The sequence below is a fragment of the Zosterops lateralis genome (assembly GCF_965231275.1).
Source record: "Zosterops lateralis genome assembly, contig: HAP1_HAP1_SCAFFOLD_143, whole genome shotgun sequence".
Lineage (NCBI taxonomy): Eukaryota > Metazoa > Chordata > Aves > Passeriformes > Zosteropidae > Zosterops > Zosterops lateralis.
In genome coordinates, this window is record NW_028154540.1 from 88,937 (window position 1) to 100,638 (window position 11,702).

The following is an 11,702-nucleotide window of genomic DNA, read 5'->3' on the forward strand; positions in this document are numbered from 1 at the left end:
TGCCCATGCCTGAGCGAGCCCGCCAATCGCGGGCGGGGCGGGGCTTCAAAAGGGTCCCGGAAGAGGCTTCTGGGTTTATGGCTCGGTGTGGAGCTCTCTGGGCGGTCTGTGGGGTGTCCCTGGGCTGTTTTAGTGCGGTAAGACTATCCTCATTTATTTCCCTGCAGGGTATGGTGTGTGGGACTGTATTGAGGTATACGTTATATGGTGGGTAGTAACAGGTGCAGCTGGGGTTGGGTTGAGAGCCCGTTGTTCCGTGCCTTGGTCGGAATTTGCCTTAGAATTGCAAGACCTTTTCCTCTGGGCGGCTGGGAATATGCTGGGAGTATGAATATGCTGAGCCTTGGTGTTTTTGCAAGTGAGAGGGAGACATGTACTTTTGGGGTATGTTGTTTGGGGAAGGTACAGAACTTTGCCTACCTTGGTTTTTTCCCTTTAATCTCTTGCAGTGCATGGGTCTCGCTGGGGTCTGATGCTGAATGTATTAATTAGGCTTTAACTGGGACAGAACATGGCAGGAAGAAACAGTCTTTTGAGGTTGATTCATAAAGTAACTTGAATAATAAAATTTCTGTGGAAGTTACTATAGAATTTGTAAGAGGTACTTATTAGAAGAGGAGGCAGCTTTTGAGTAATGTGAGTTATTTCTGCTAGTTTAAGTTTTCCTTTTCAAGGTATTGGGCATCTGCAAGTTTGCCATAACTTGTGAAGTGCCAAGGCCTGAACAACAGGCCCTGAGCTCAAGTTGACCTGGAGATAAAGGTTTAAACCAGATGTTGTGTTTGCATCCCCTCAGTAGTGAAATAGCCAGGATCATTAGTGTTCTGGACTAGGTCAGTGCTCATTAGTGAAGCATGGCTTGACCTTCCTGCGTTCAGAGGCCGGACAGGGCCCCGAGATCAGTCCTGTGGCCTCGTTGGGAGATGCAGTGCCGAAGGCAGCTCTTGCGTGGCTCTTGAAGCCCTGGCCAGGCTTTGGGCACATCCAGGAGGAGGCTGAGCCCAGCTGTGCCTGCAGTGGGAGTTGCGTGAGCCCGTTCATTGCCCGCAACTGTGTGACCTGGGCCCTGTCCCGGCATGGCCAGGGCCTCTTTGCCTGATGGTGGACACACTCGTGGGAATTCCCAGTTCTCCAGGGCTGGGCTGTGACAGGGGATTCCCAGCTGCTGTGTGGCTATGGAGGGTGAGGAAGCCTCAGAGTCCCTGGTGTTGGACCTCAGTCCCTGTAGGTGATCTTGGGTAGCAGTGCTGAGGGACACTGCTGAGCTTCTCCTTGGGGGTTCTCTGCTGCTTTGAGTAGGGAGATGCACATTTCCATATAGCTCAGGATTGCTTGGGCAAACGAACGGAGCCCTGGAAGGTCCTTGAATGTGTGGGGTTTTTCTCTAGTCCTGGCTTAGAGTAACCGTCTGTCCTAAAGGGATCGAGCAGCACTTGCTGCTGCTGGGAGACTTCAGTTCCTTTCCTTCCAAATGTTTGGAATGCTCTGTAGCTGATGTGCTGCTATCAACATGTGCAAGGTTCCTGTCTTTGCAGCATATTTTATCGTATTCCCCGTGAGATTGAATGTCCCTGCAGTGATTTGTGACCTGCTGAAATGTTAAAGCCAAGCGAGTGATAAGCTCATTGTTTTTCCAAATGTGTCCTTTTACCTCTGTTTTGCCTCCCCATTAATAGTAAAATAAGGCCATTCTCCCTGTTGGTGTCTGTGTCCATTCTCCTGCCACTGTGGACTGGAAAAACACTCGGTCACTGGTCACTGCCTGGAGTGGTGCAAGGAGAGATCCCAGGGCAGCCACCAAGTCTCCACTTGCTCCTTTTCCCTGGTGAGCTCCTTGGGGTGAGTGCAGTGATCCCTGAGGATGGAGAAGGGCTTGGAATGAGGGAAAAGACTTGGAGAAACCATTTTCCAGAAGGATGTGAGCCTGAAGGTTTGTCCGTTATCTGGTGCTTTTGTCCATCTCATGTGTTTTCTGTTTTTAATGATTGTTTAAGTTCGAGGACACTAATTTCAAAATGAAGAGGGCATTTCTAGGGCATATTTTTTTATGATTTTTATGCCTTTTTGTTTTGTGGAAAGAATTAATTTTGTTTTCATGTTTTGTCCTTCAGGACGTGCAGAAGCTCAGTTGACCCTCCCACACCGAGCAGTGCCAGTGCACAGCAGTGAAATGCATCAGTTGTTGTCTGAATGGATTAAACCTGTTGGTGCTGCTGTTGGTTCACTGTGAGGATTTGTTGTTCCTATGCACTTGGGGGGCTTTGGCCACGCTCGGGGGGATGTAAAATAAGCACTGGGGGCTGCTCTGGATATGTGTGCTCTGGACATGAGCACTGGGTTTGGCAGCAAGGCTGAAGGGTTTGTGAGAGCAGAGCAGGGAATGGACAAGTCAGCTCCAGCAGGGTGAGGTATATCTGCTTCTGCTTCCAGAAGCTTGTAATTTGTGGAAATTTTAAAGCCTGTGGCTGTAATTAGTAGTAATAATAGTGCCCTCTTTTATCTCTTAAGGTCCCTGGCCAACATGGAACAAGAACTGACCCAGAACTTGTTGGTGCCCTGGTAGAGAGAGAAGTAGCAAATGGTATTGAGAGAATTTCTGTGGGGATATGTGAGATCCTGGTGTTCCTGTGAGCTTAAGAAATGATCTGCAATGAAAAATATATTTTTTTTTTTTCTACAGGAGAATCTGATGTGGAACACGTGACCCAGATGACTTGATGTGACTTCTTGAAACCTTGAAATAAGGTGGTATTAATCTTTTTGGATAGAAGCAAAGCATTTGCAAGCACTTGGCAGAAGCCTATGAAAGGTAAGTGACGGGCTAAGGACACGAGCAGGAAAACATCTGGGGCTGTGATTTGATTTCACAGAGGGTTATGGATTCCTGTCTCAAATGTCCATATGGCAGTGGAGCTGGATCTATATGCCCCAGTGGAGAGGCAGGGTTGTCCTGTGTTCCTGGCTTTCTAGAGGCTGGAGTGTTGCCCAAGGAAGAGCATCCTGGTTTTGCTGCTGTGTTCAGGCACCAGCAGCCAGGAGTTGTTTGGTGCCTCGTTCCAGAAGCAGCAGGAACCTGGATTTCTGTCTCTAGGATTGTCTTGCTGTCCAAGGCTAAAGGTGAGTAGCAAGGCAGCTCTGGGAGCTCTTGGAAGTCAGGAGTGCCTGGTCTCTCATCTCCAGGTGCTGCTCAGGTAATTGCTCAGGTGTTCACTTAATGGTTCTTTGATGGCTTTGGACTTTCTGGTTGGAAGAAAAAGGGTCCTTTCCAGTCTCTGCCTTCTGTAATTCTGGGATCAGCCATTACTCTTTTCAGGCAGGCTAGATAGCCTCAGGAGTGGGCAGAGGAAGTGCTACCTGAAGTGTGGTTCCACAGGAGAGGGGAACAAGCTTTCTGCAGAGGTTCAAATGGCTTGTGACTTATAGAAGCACTGAGGTCTGAACAAGAGTCTTGAGCCAAAGCTGTCAGTGGCCTATTTTGGTACTGGACAGTCTTGATGGGGCCATTAAATCCAGTTTTTCCAAGAGCCTTTTCAGCGTATCTTTAGTGTATCTATCTTGACTGCCAGATTTCTACAAGAGAGGCCTCCTTGAGTTTGTCATGTGAGCAAAGGGTCCTTCACACAGTGGCTTTTCTGCATTGCACATTTAGTTACAGTCTCCACTCTGGAGGGAATTTTCATTTGGAGCCAGTTACTGCCTTTCTTAAAAGATTTGTTACATGGTCAGAGACTAAGCTTACCCTTAGAAGCACACCGTGACTGACAAGGCTATCTGTGGAGCATGTGCTATGTCCAGAGAGGATTCACTGACAGCTACTTGGGTTGTAGGAAGACAGCTGGTGACAGCTGGCAAGTTTATCCTTTTATCATCCTGGCCGTCAGTGCTCCTGTTCTTCCTTTAGTTCTGTTTCTTTGCATATCAGTTCTTCAGCTGTGCTGATGAAGTGCAGAGGATGAGTTTGCTCACTTTATTTCAGCCTCTCATAGATTCTAGTCCCATTAATGGGCCTGCCTGGCACAGACGAGAGGAGAGTTTGGTTAGGGTTTTTTTTGTCTTTTTTCTTGCCCCTCACCCTTTTGTAATTTGATTGATAGCAGGTAATTCTTCAGCTCAGTCTTTGCTCCTGATGCTACAGTGTCATGCTTGCTAGGGGAAGCTGCATGTAATGAATGCACATTGCATTCAGCTGTCAGGAGTAATTTTCCATCTGTCCATCTGTGGCACAAAATTAGAAGGCAGTCCTTCCAGCATGCGACTCTGCCCTGTATTTCCCCCAACCAAGGTATTCAGTCCACAAGTTACCAGTTTTGTCATCTTCTCTCCTTTCTGCCAACAAAATACACATGAAAAAAGAACTGCCTGTAGGCCATAAAAGTGTACTTGCAAGTCATAATCAAAAGCTGAGCTTCCTGGTCTTTTCACAACTTTCTCGCTAAACTCGTTGGCTTCAATGGCTCTCAGTTCTCTGTGAGAGAAGGAACCTATTAAAAGCCACACGGAAACATTAGCTAGCGAAGGCAGAAAAGCCTTTGCTACCCTCGGCCGCAGGTTTTGTTAACCCCTCCAAGCTGCAACCAGCATTACCGCATTTTGTGTGCCCCTGGTGTAAGACAGCCCCTTGTAGGTCATAAATCACCACGGGTGTCATCACAGAACAACCTTGCTGGGCCCGTTATTGTTATTAGGTCTAGAAAGATGAGTTGCTGACCTTTACCGAGCGCTATTTCTGTTGACTGCTAAAAACCTTCGGAACAAATCGGAACAAAGTTGCGTGTTCCTTGGCCGTGTGAGCCAGGCTCTAACTGCCTGTGAGCTTTCTGAATGTTAGCAAATCTTCAATGATCTCTCAAATGAGGGCCTAGTTTACTTTGCATATACTCTAAAGAAAGGTATGCTTCAGGTCCAGACTACCGGTACTAAATACTACCGGTTATTCCCATTGACACAGCTTCTGATTTGTCAATGGGAATAACACAACGGGAAAGCAAGCTCCCATGTAGAAAGAGGCATACCGCTGTTACCCATGACACAAACTGCCCACTGTTGGTGTGGGCAGACCAGTGCTGGTCTATGCCATAAAGAAGCTCATTAGGAATACAGTAGGGTGAGAACCTAGGCTTTGTATATTCCACAGGTTTCAGGATAACACTTGTCAAATGCCTCCTGTTCTGCCGTGCATCTCAATGCTTCTGATTATTACTTGCAAAGTTATTTTGCAGCAAAGCTTCCAACCTGTACCAAGCAGTACAGGATATACGGGTAAAGGAACTGCCGTAATTGTGCAAATTATGGAAGGAAATGCCACCTTTCTAAACCTGTTGTGAGGAATGGTGGCAGGAGGATTCTGGAGGGATTTGATGCTGATGTTCATGGGAAAGTTTTGAACCAGAAGCTTATGAAAGGTCCCCATATTTTCTCTCATTTTAGGGTTGAAGTATGAGGAAGTTGTATTGGCTTCAATCTGTCAGGGAAGTCCTAAATATTTCTTTGCTTACGGACATAGCTTAAGGTGCTGAGAGATGCAGTTGGCTAGGTGCACTGCCTCGGCTGTCGGGACACTCAGGGAAGCAGCGGAGAGGCAAAGCTTAGGCCTGGCGCTAGAAAGCCAGATGAGAACTGTACGAAGCGGAGTTCTTACTCAGCAGTTTAACCACTTGGTGCTGTAGACTAGTGAGTTACAGCACTCAGGAAATGCCTCTGTTTCTGTCCTGTCTATAAAGACAGGAAAAAAGTCTTTGCTTTCTTAAGGAACTTAGTGATGCCCCTTCCGCTTGCAATAAGAAGTATATGCATCAAAGAAATTGATTATGAGCTTGGCTCTATATTAAAAGAGTTGAAGCCAAACCGTTGAGCCCACTGCTGCTCTCCACATCTGTGTTCATTGCTCTGATAATGAATAACAGTTGGGATAAAATATTTTTGATGAAGCAAAACACAAGTGTTTTCCTCTGCCTCTTTTTGTGAATGTTCTTGTAAGCCTACATATAGATCACCTTCCTTTGTTGTTTATTTTCTGGCACACAAGGGAGGAAAAAAAATCCGGTACTTGGTACGGGCACTCTTCAAAATTAAGACCAAGGCCTGCATTCTGATTTTAGGGCGATAACAGTAAATATCAAGTAACTGCATGAATTGAAAGAATAATTTCACATTAATAATAATATTATAGCTGAGATTGAAATTTGCCCTGTTAACTTTTAAATTACCAGCATGTGCATATTTACCTCAATTAGGAGCTTCAGATCATTCCTTCTGTTAAGCTTAATGCAAGGTCAGGGTTCTATCTGCAGTAGAAGTTTTTCCCAACCCTTTAGAAGCTGTACCGGGATCATTACGTGGCTGCCCTTGGCAAATGTCTGACTGTATTGTCAATTGCTATGTCCGGTCAGCCATACGATGAACGTTACCTGTGTTACGTGGGCCAAAATGCCACAGCAGAAGCCAAGGGCTACAGGTCTCCTGTTGAAGGAAGGAAGCTGGCTGCTCTCTGTTTGGCACAGTATCAATTTTATATGGGTTTGTGACAGACTGTAAACATGTTTTAACGCTTGGGATCTCCCTCCTAAAAGGAGGCATAATGGAATTAGTTTGCTATAGAACAAGAGAGTGGGACAGATTGTAGCAAGTGGGAAGAATAACAAGTTGGAAAAACAGACCATTCAGGAAAAAGTGAATCCCAGTCAGGAAAAGACAGACATACCGGTCAGGCCTCTATCAAGCTGTGGGAGTTTTACGTGGTACACAGGAATGTGTTGGAGTATTTAGGAAGGGTGCTTGAGGAGATCATCAACGATCATTATCATGACAGGAAAGCCATCACCTAGCCCTGGCCCGATAAATGTCAAATAGCCCTGATGAACTCTGTAACACAATGCAAAGTGAAATAGTGGGGTACCTAGCAGAAGATTACACTGGAGGAATGAGAAAAACGTCCTGCTACTGGTCTTTTGGCATTCCCGAATGTCTCCAGATGCTTGGTAATGTTGTTTCTTAGAATGAGAACTGTAGTTAGCTGGTGTGGGGACGCTTTGGCGGGAGTTTTGTACGTCTTTTGGCAACTCCACAGGGTAAACAACCCAGCCATGAAAACATGCAGCAATATCCCAGCTGGACAATGCCGGGGTGCTGTTGCCTTCCCATAGCATAGTGTTGGGCAATCCTACTCCTTTCAAATGCAAAACCCAAAAGTGAATTAATACAATAGTAGGTTTTGATCCTCCTAATAATAGATTTGCTCGAGAGATACTTAGCCTGTGAATCACTCTCACAGCGCACCAGATCCCCATAAGTTTTGCAGTTGCTTCTCCTTTTTGCCCCCCTCTGCCCCGGTCTCAGAATTTCAAGTGGTATCACCTCTTTCCAGATGGGGTAAGCTGAGTGCTGTGCAAAATAATAAACCACATTGTAAGATGCTGTGCTTGGTGAAGCAAGTGCTAAGGAGGAGGTGTGAATAAGGAACTGGTCTGGGTGAAGTGACTGTAGATTTTTTTTCCACTTCTTCTGCAGTAGAGAGCTTTGAGACAGGTGCTGACAAAAAAAGTCCTACTGCTGAGGCCTTCCCCTTGGCTGGCAGTTTTGTGTAAGCTGGAGCTATCCCAGAGTATCGGGTTGCTTTATGCCATGAAAAGCTAGAACTCTGATCTGGAAAGAATTGGAACAGCCTGTGGAACGCTGTCAGACACACGATCGGATAGTGATTGCTAAGGAGAGGATGACCAGGTCTCAGATACCCGAGATCAGTATTGAGAAAACAAAGTTTGCAGCCATGGCAGCGGCTGTTGTCTCTTAAATGTTACCCTTTACAGGGCTTGGCATCCTTAGGTATAACGGAGATCGTTAGTCCTTCTTGTGGTGAGCGAGCAGGGCCAAAGGAGCTGAATACCTTGCACAAATCAGGGAATGGCTTCTCCTATTGCTGCCTTTGGATGTATGCGATTGCACGTACATCTGCGGACACGTGCCTTGTGCACACTCTGTTGCCTTCTGCCACCGTGATCTCAATGTTACGATAATTCCTGCTATGAGTAAAAAGACACAGAAAAGTTGCCTGTCAGCTATAAGAAGCAACAAAATTTGATTTGCTTGGCTCTGCTAGACCTAACTGAGAATAGGTTGGAAACTTTTTTTCAAAACACCTTTTATCAGAAAGCTGAATTTTCTACTAGATAGTTATTCTGTGATGAAGTGTAAGTTTTCTTTAGTAATTGAAAATATTGTAAAAATGGAAATATTTACCATCCAGGAAGAGTATTTTCCAAAGAATTACACTATTAGGACTATGAGCTGCCAAGATCAATAAACACACACACATATATGTATTTTTAGATAAGGTTGTATATGCTAAGAAATTGCCTGTGAGCTAATGGTAATTGAATTATGTTATTATTGCTTTAGGGTTTTACCCATACTGACTAGGGCAGAACTACAACTTTCCCTGCATATTCCAGGTTTATAGGCTTAGCTACTTGCTGCTGCAAGAGAACTACTATTGCCAACTGTTTAATTTTACCAAAGAAGTTGTAGCTATTTGACATAGAGGGCTGACAGATATAGGCTACTTGATGACACAAATGTCTTTAAAGTATTTCTCAGATTCCTTTTTTCTGTGAGGCTTTTTTTTTGTCTTGTGCTGCAGTAAAGAATATGCTTGAAAGCATTCTGCATCGTGGCTCTGGCTAGTTTGGCAGAAATGTGTCTCTTCCCGCATGCACACAGATTGGATCTGCCAGACGACTTGGCAGCTCAATACTAATGCCCATCGAATTGCAGCCTAGTATGGGAAACGTTTAAGTGTGAACATGCCGGTTATGAGTTTCTGCGCTTTCATGGGCAGCAACTTGGCGGTTTGTCTAAGGGTGTATGTGCGTGCATTTCTGTCTCTATGCCCTCAAAGACCTTTCTCTTTTACTTTTGCCCCCGAGTTCCCGCGAAAGAGACAGCCTGTGCATACTTTCACATGGTCATCGACCAAGCAACTTGGGAAGGCTCTGGTACTAACCGCTCCTCCCCTCGTTCTGTCTCTCTCCTATTCCTTTCCAACCCACATCTCCCACTTCTTCCTTCACCCAGCCCGGCGCTGGCGCCCGCTTCGTGCCGTCTCGCTCCCGCGGCCCCACACCGCAGCCCGCAGCGCCCGGCCCTCTCGGGCCCTAAAGTCCCTGGGCAGCTGTGAATGAGCCCGTGGCCCCGCCCCTTCTCCCGGCTTGTTCCACCATTGCCTCCCCAAATTCCATCTCCCCCTCTGAAGGAGTGAACGCGGAGCGGGGCGGACCTTGCAGCCGCGCCACTCGCGCCGCTTCTGTGCCTCCTGCGCCCCAGGAGAGCGGGCCGTGCCCGGCGGCGCCGGGGGCCGGGTCAGGGCCGCCAGGAGGCACAGGGAGCTCTCGAAGAGAAGGACAGGCGGCGGCGAGCGGGGAGACGATCAGGCTTCCGCCGCTGGCCGCTCCCGAGCCCCTCCGTCCTTGCCCGCGTAGCCTGCGGCCCGTGGACACCATGGCCGGCGAGATCGAGGATCTGAACAGCCGGGAGGCTCAGACCGTCTGTGACGGCCTGGGACGCTATGAGGACATGCTGCGGGGCGCCGTCCGGGACATCCATGTGGACATCCAGCTGTTCAAGCAGGGGGTAGGCCGGCAGGTGGAGGAGGTGCTGCGCCTCGCCAGCCCCCTGGCACACGCTGTCTCTGAGCTGCAGCAGGAGAACCTGCGCCTGCGGGTACAGCTGGAGCGCCTGTCTCGGCAGGTGGAGGCCCTGGGCCGGTCGGCGGGGCTGCCGCAGGACTGGGTGAACGAGGCGGCCGTGGGGCCCGGCTCGCCGGAGCAAGGTTCGGCCGACGACACATTCTCCAGTCGTGCCAAGCTAGCGGTCGCTGGCCAGAGCCAAGTAAGCGGCCTGGGAGACGGCAGGAGGGAGGGCCAAGGGCATGCATAAGAGGATACTTCACGACTGTTGCCAGACTGCGTTGGCACGGGGTAACGTTTAAGGACACGGAGTTCCTCTTCTGCGACGCGGGGTCAGTGGTAGCTAAACTCGCACAGACGTAGTCAGTCATTCCTCCCAGTGATAAAACTTCCTGCAGTGTAACAGAACGTTGTAACGTGTGGCGCATAGAAACACCACTTAGTGGAAAGCTCATCTGGTACTGAGATGTTTTATGTAATCCTTTTTCAGTGTCTGTCTCTGCGAGAAGAGTTGAGAGTTCCTGTGCAAACCTTGATGCCAGGAGAGTACTACCGGACAGTACGCTGTGATTTGGGCACATAAAACCGGGGTACCAGAGACTTGGCTTTCACAGATGACAGCTTGTTTAGACAGCTTGTTTAGGTCCTCTTGGTTAAGCATGTCTTGAGGGGGGTTTAAGACTGTTGAAGCTTAAAAAACTGGTCTGCGGTCTATGCAGACTTGGAGTTAAAAAGTAAAAGCTTGGAAATTAAATTCACTAGAATTGGGAATGAGCAGAGAGTCTGTATTGCATTCCTGCCCTCTTCATTCCTACTGACCCGTGAATGCGGACATTGGGCTTCCTACCTCTGGGTAAAAGGTAAAGCTGCCGTTTGATACATTGTAGAAACTGCCACTTTTCCCCCCATGTGAAAAAGGTAAACACCATCCATACAATTTATAGACTGCTTCCTTTCTGTTCTGCGGAGCTATCCACGCTTGCTTATATTGCAAGGAATAGGTGTAAGCTGGGTGATACGGAAGGGACAAGGGATTGTTGTTCCCCGTTCCATTTCACGGTCTAGTATACTTCCCAGTATGGAGAATCTCGCGTCAATGTTACGGTAATGTCCAGCTTTAGGTATCCGTGTCCATGTTAAAGCTCAGTATGAGCTTTTGTTTGTGTGAGTACCCTCCTGCTTTGCTTTGAGGGTTCAGGGAAGATCAATTAGGTGCTGATCGTTATTCAGTGCCCTCCCAACAATTTAGGTTGGAGAAGTTCCCAAGTTAGCAGAGCTGACCAAAAGGGAATTTCAGTACTGAGAACTATGGGAGGTGCCGCTACAGCTATACACACCAAATTTGTGCGGTGAAAACATGAATTTGTGGGTCAGGTTCTGATGTGGCTGCACACAAATGGCAAAAGAGCGAGCTTTGGTTGCTGTGCCAGTCACCTGCGTTCTCTGTAATGAACACTGTTCCTTCAGTTGATTCCAGTTTCTGGTTATATGACCAAAACATTTCAAATGGAATAACATAAATGGCACTGTGTATGTTTTCAGAAACACGAATATCTATGGTAAAACTGATGATACTTTTATCTTAGTAAATACTTCTACGTAAGTGTGAGATATGAGAAGCAAATAATACTGACCTGGAAATAGCAGCAAACCAAGACGAGCTCTTTTGCTCCCGAAAAGATTTATCAGTTGAATTCCTTTTTACTGTGTGGTTGATGCAGCATTAATTAGATACTGGAGATTCTGAGCATCTTTGGTATCTGAAGCATTATTTTCTAATATTGCTAGATTTTTTCATGGTAATTTAACTGGGGGGGAAAAAATGAATCCAGGGAGTTCCAAGCATAGTTCAGAAGTAAGGACACAAATCTCCATTTAATTTTAATCTGGGTAGTTTCTGCTATGATGTCCTCGAAAGCTGTTATACAGTGGTCTAAAAGCTGGTTTAGGTGAAATTTTAAATGGCCATTAGCTGTTCTGATTTGGAGGTGAGTCTTCCTGTTGGTTTGATACCAGCCTTCA

General features: G+C 47.0%; 1 long non-coding RNA gene across 1 annotated transcript; it reads left to right on the plus strand.

The window, feature by feature from the left end:
* Positions 1 to 1,779: 1,779 nt before the first annotated feature.
* Positions 1,780 to 3,076, plus strand: LOC310923616. Its single transcript, XR_014592657.1, has 3 exons — positions 1,780 to 2,226; positions 2,509 to 2,581; positions 2,681 to 3,076. It is a non-coding gene; the product is annotated as an uncharacterized lncRNA (long non-coding RNA).
* The last annotated feature ends 8,626 nt before the right edge of the window (positions 3,077 to 11,702 follow it).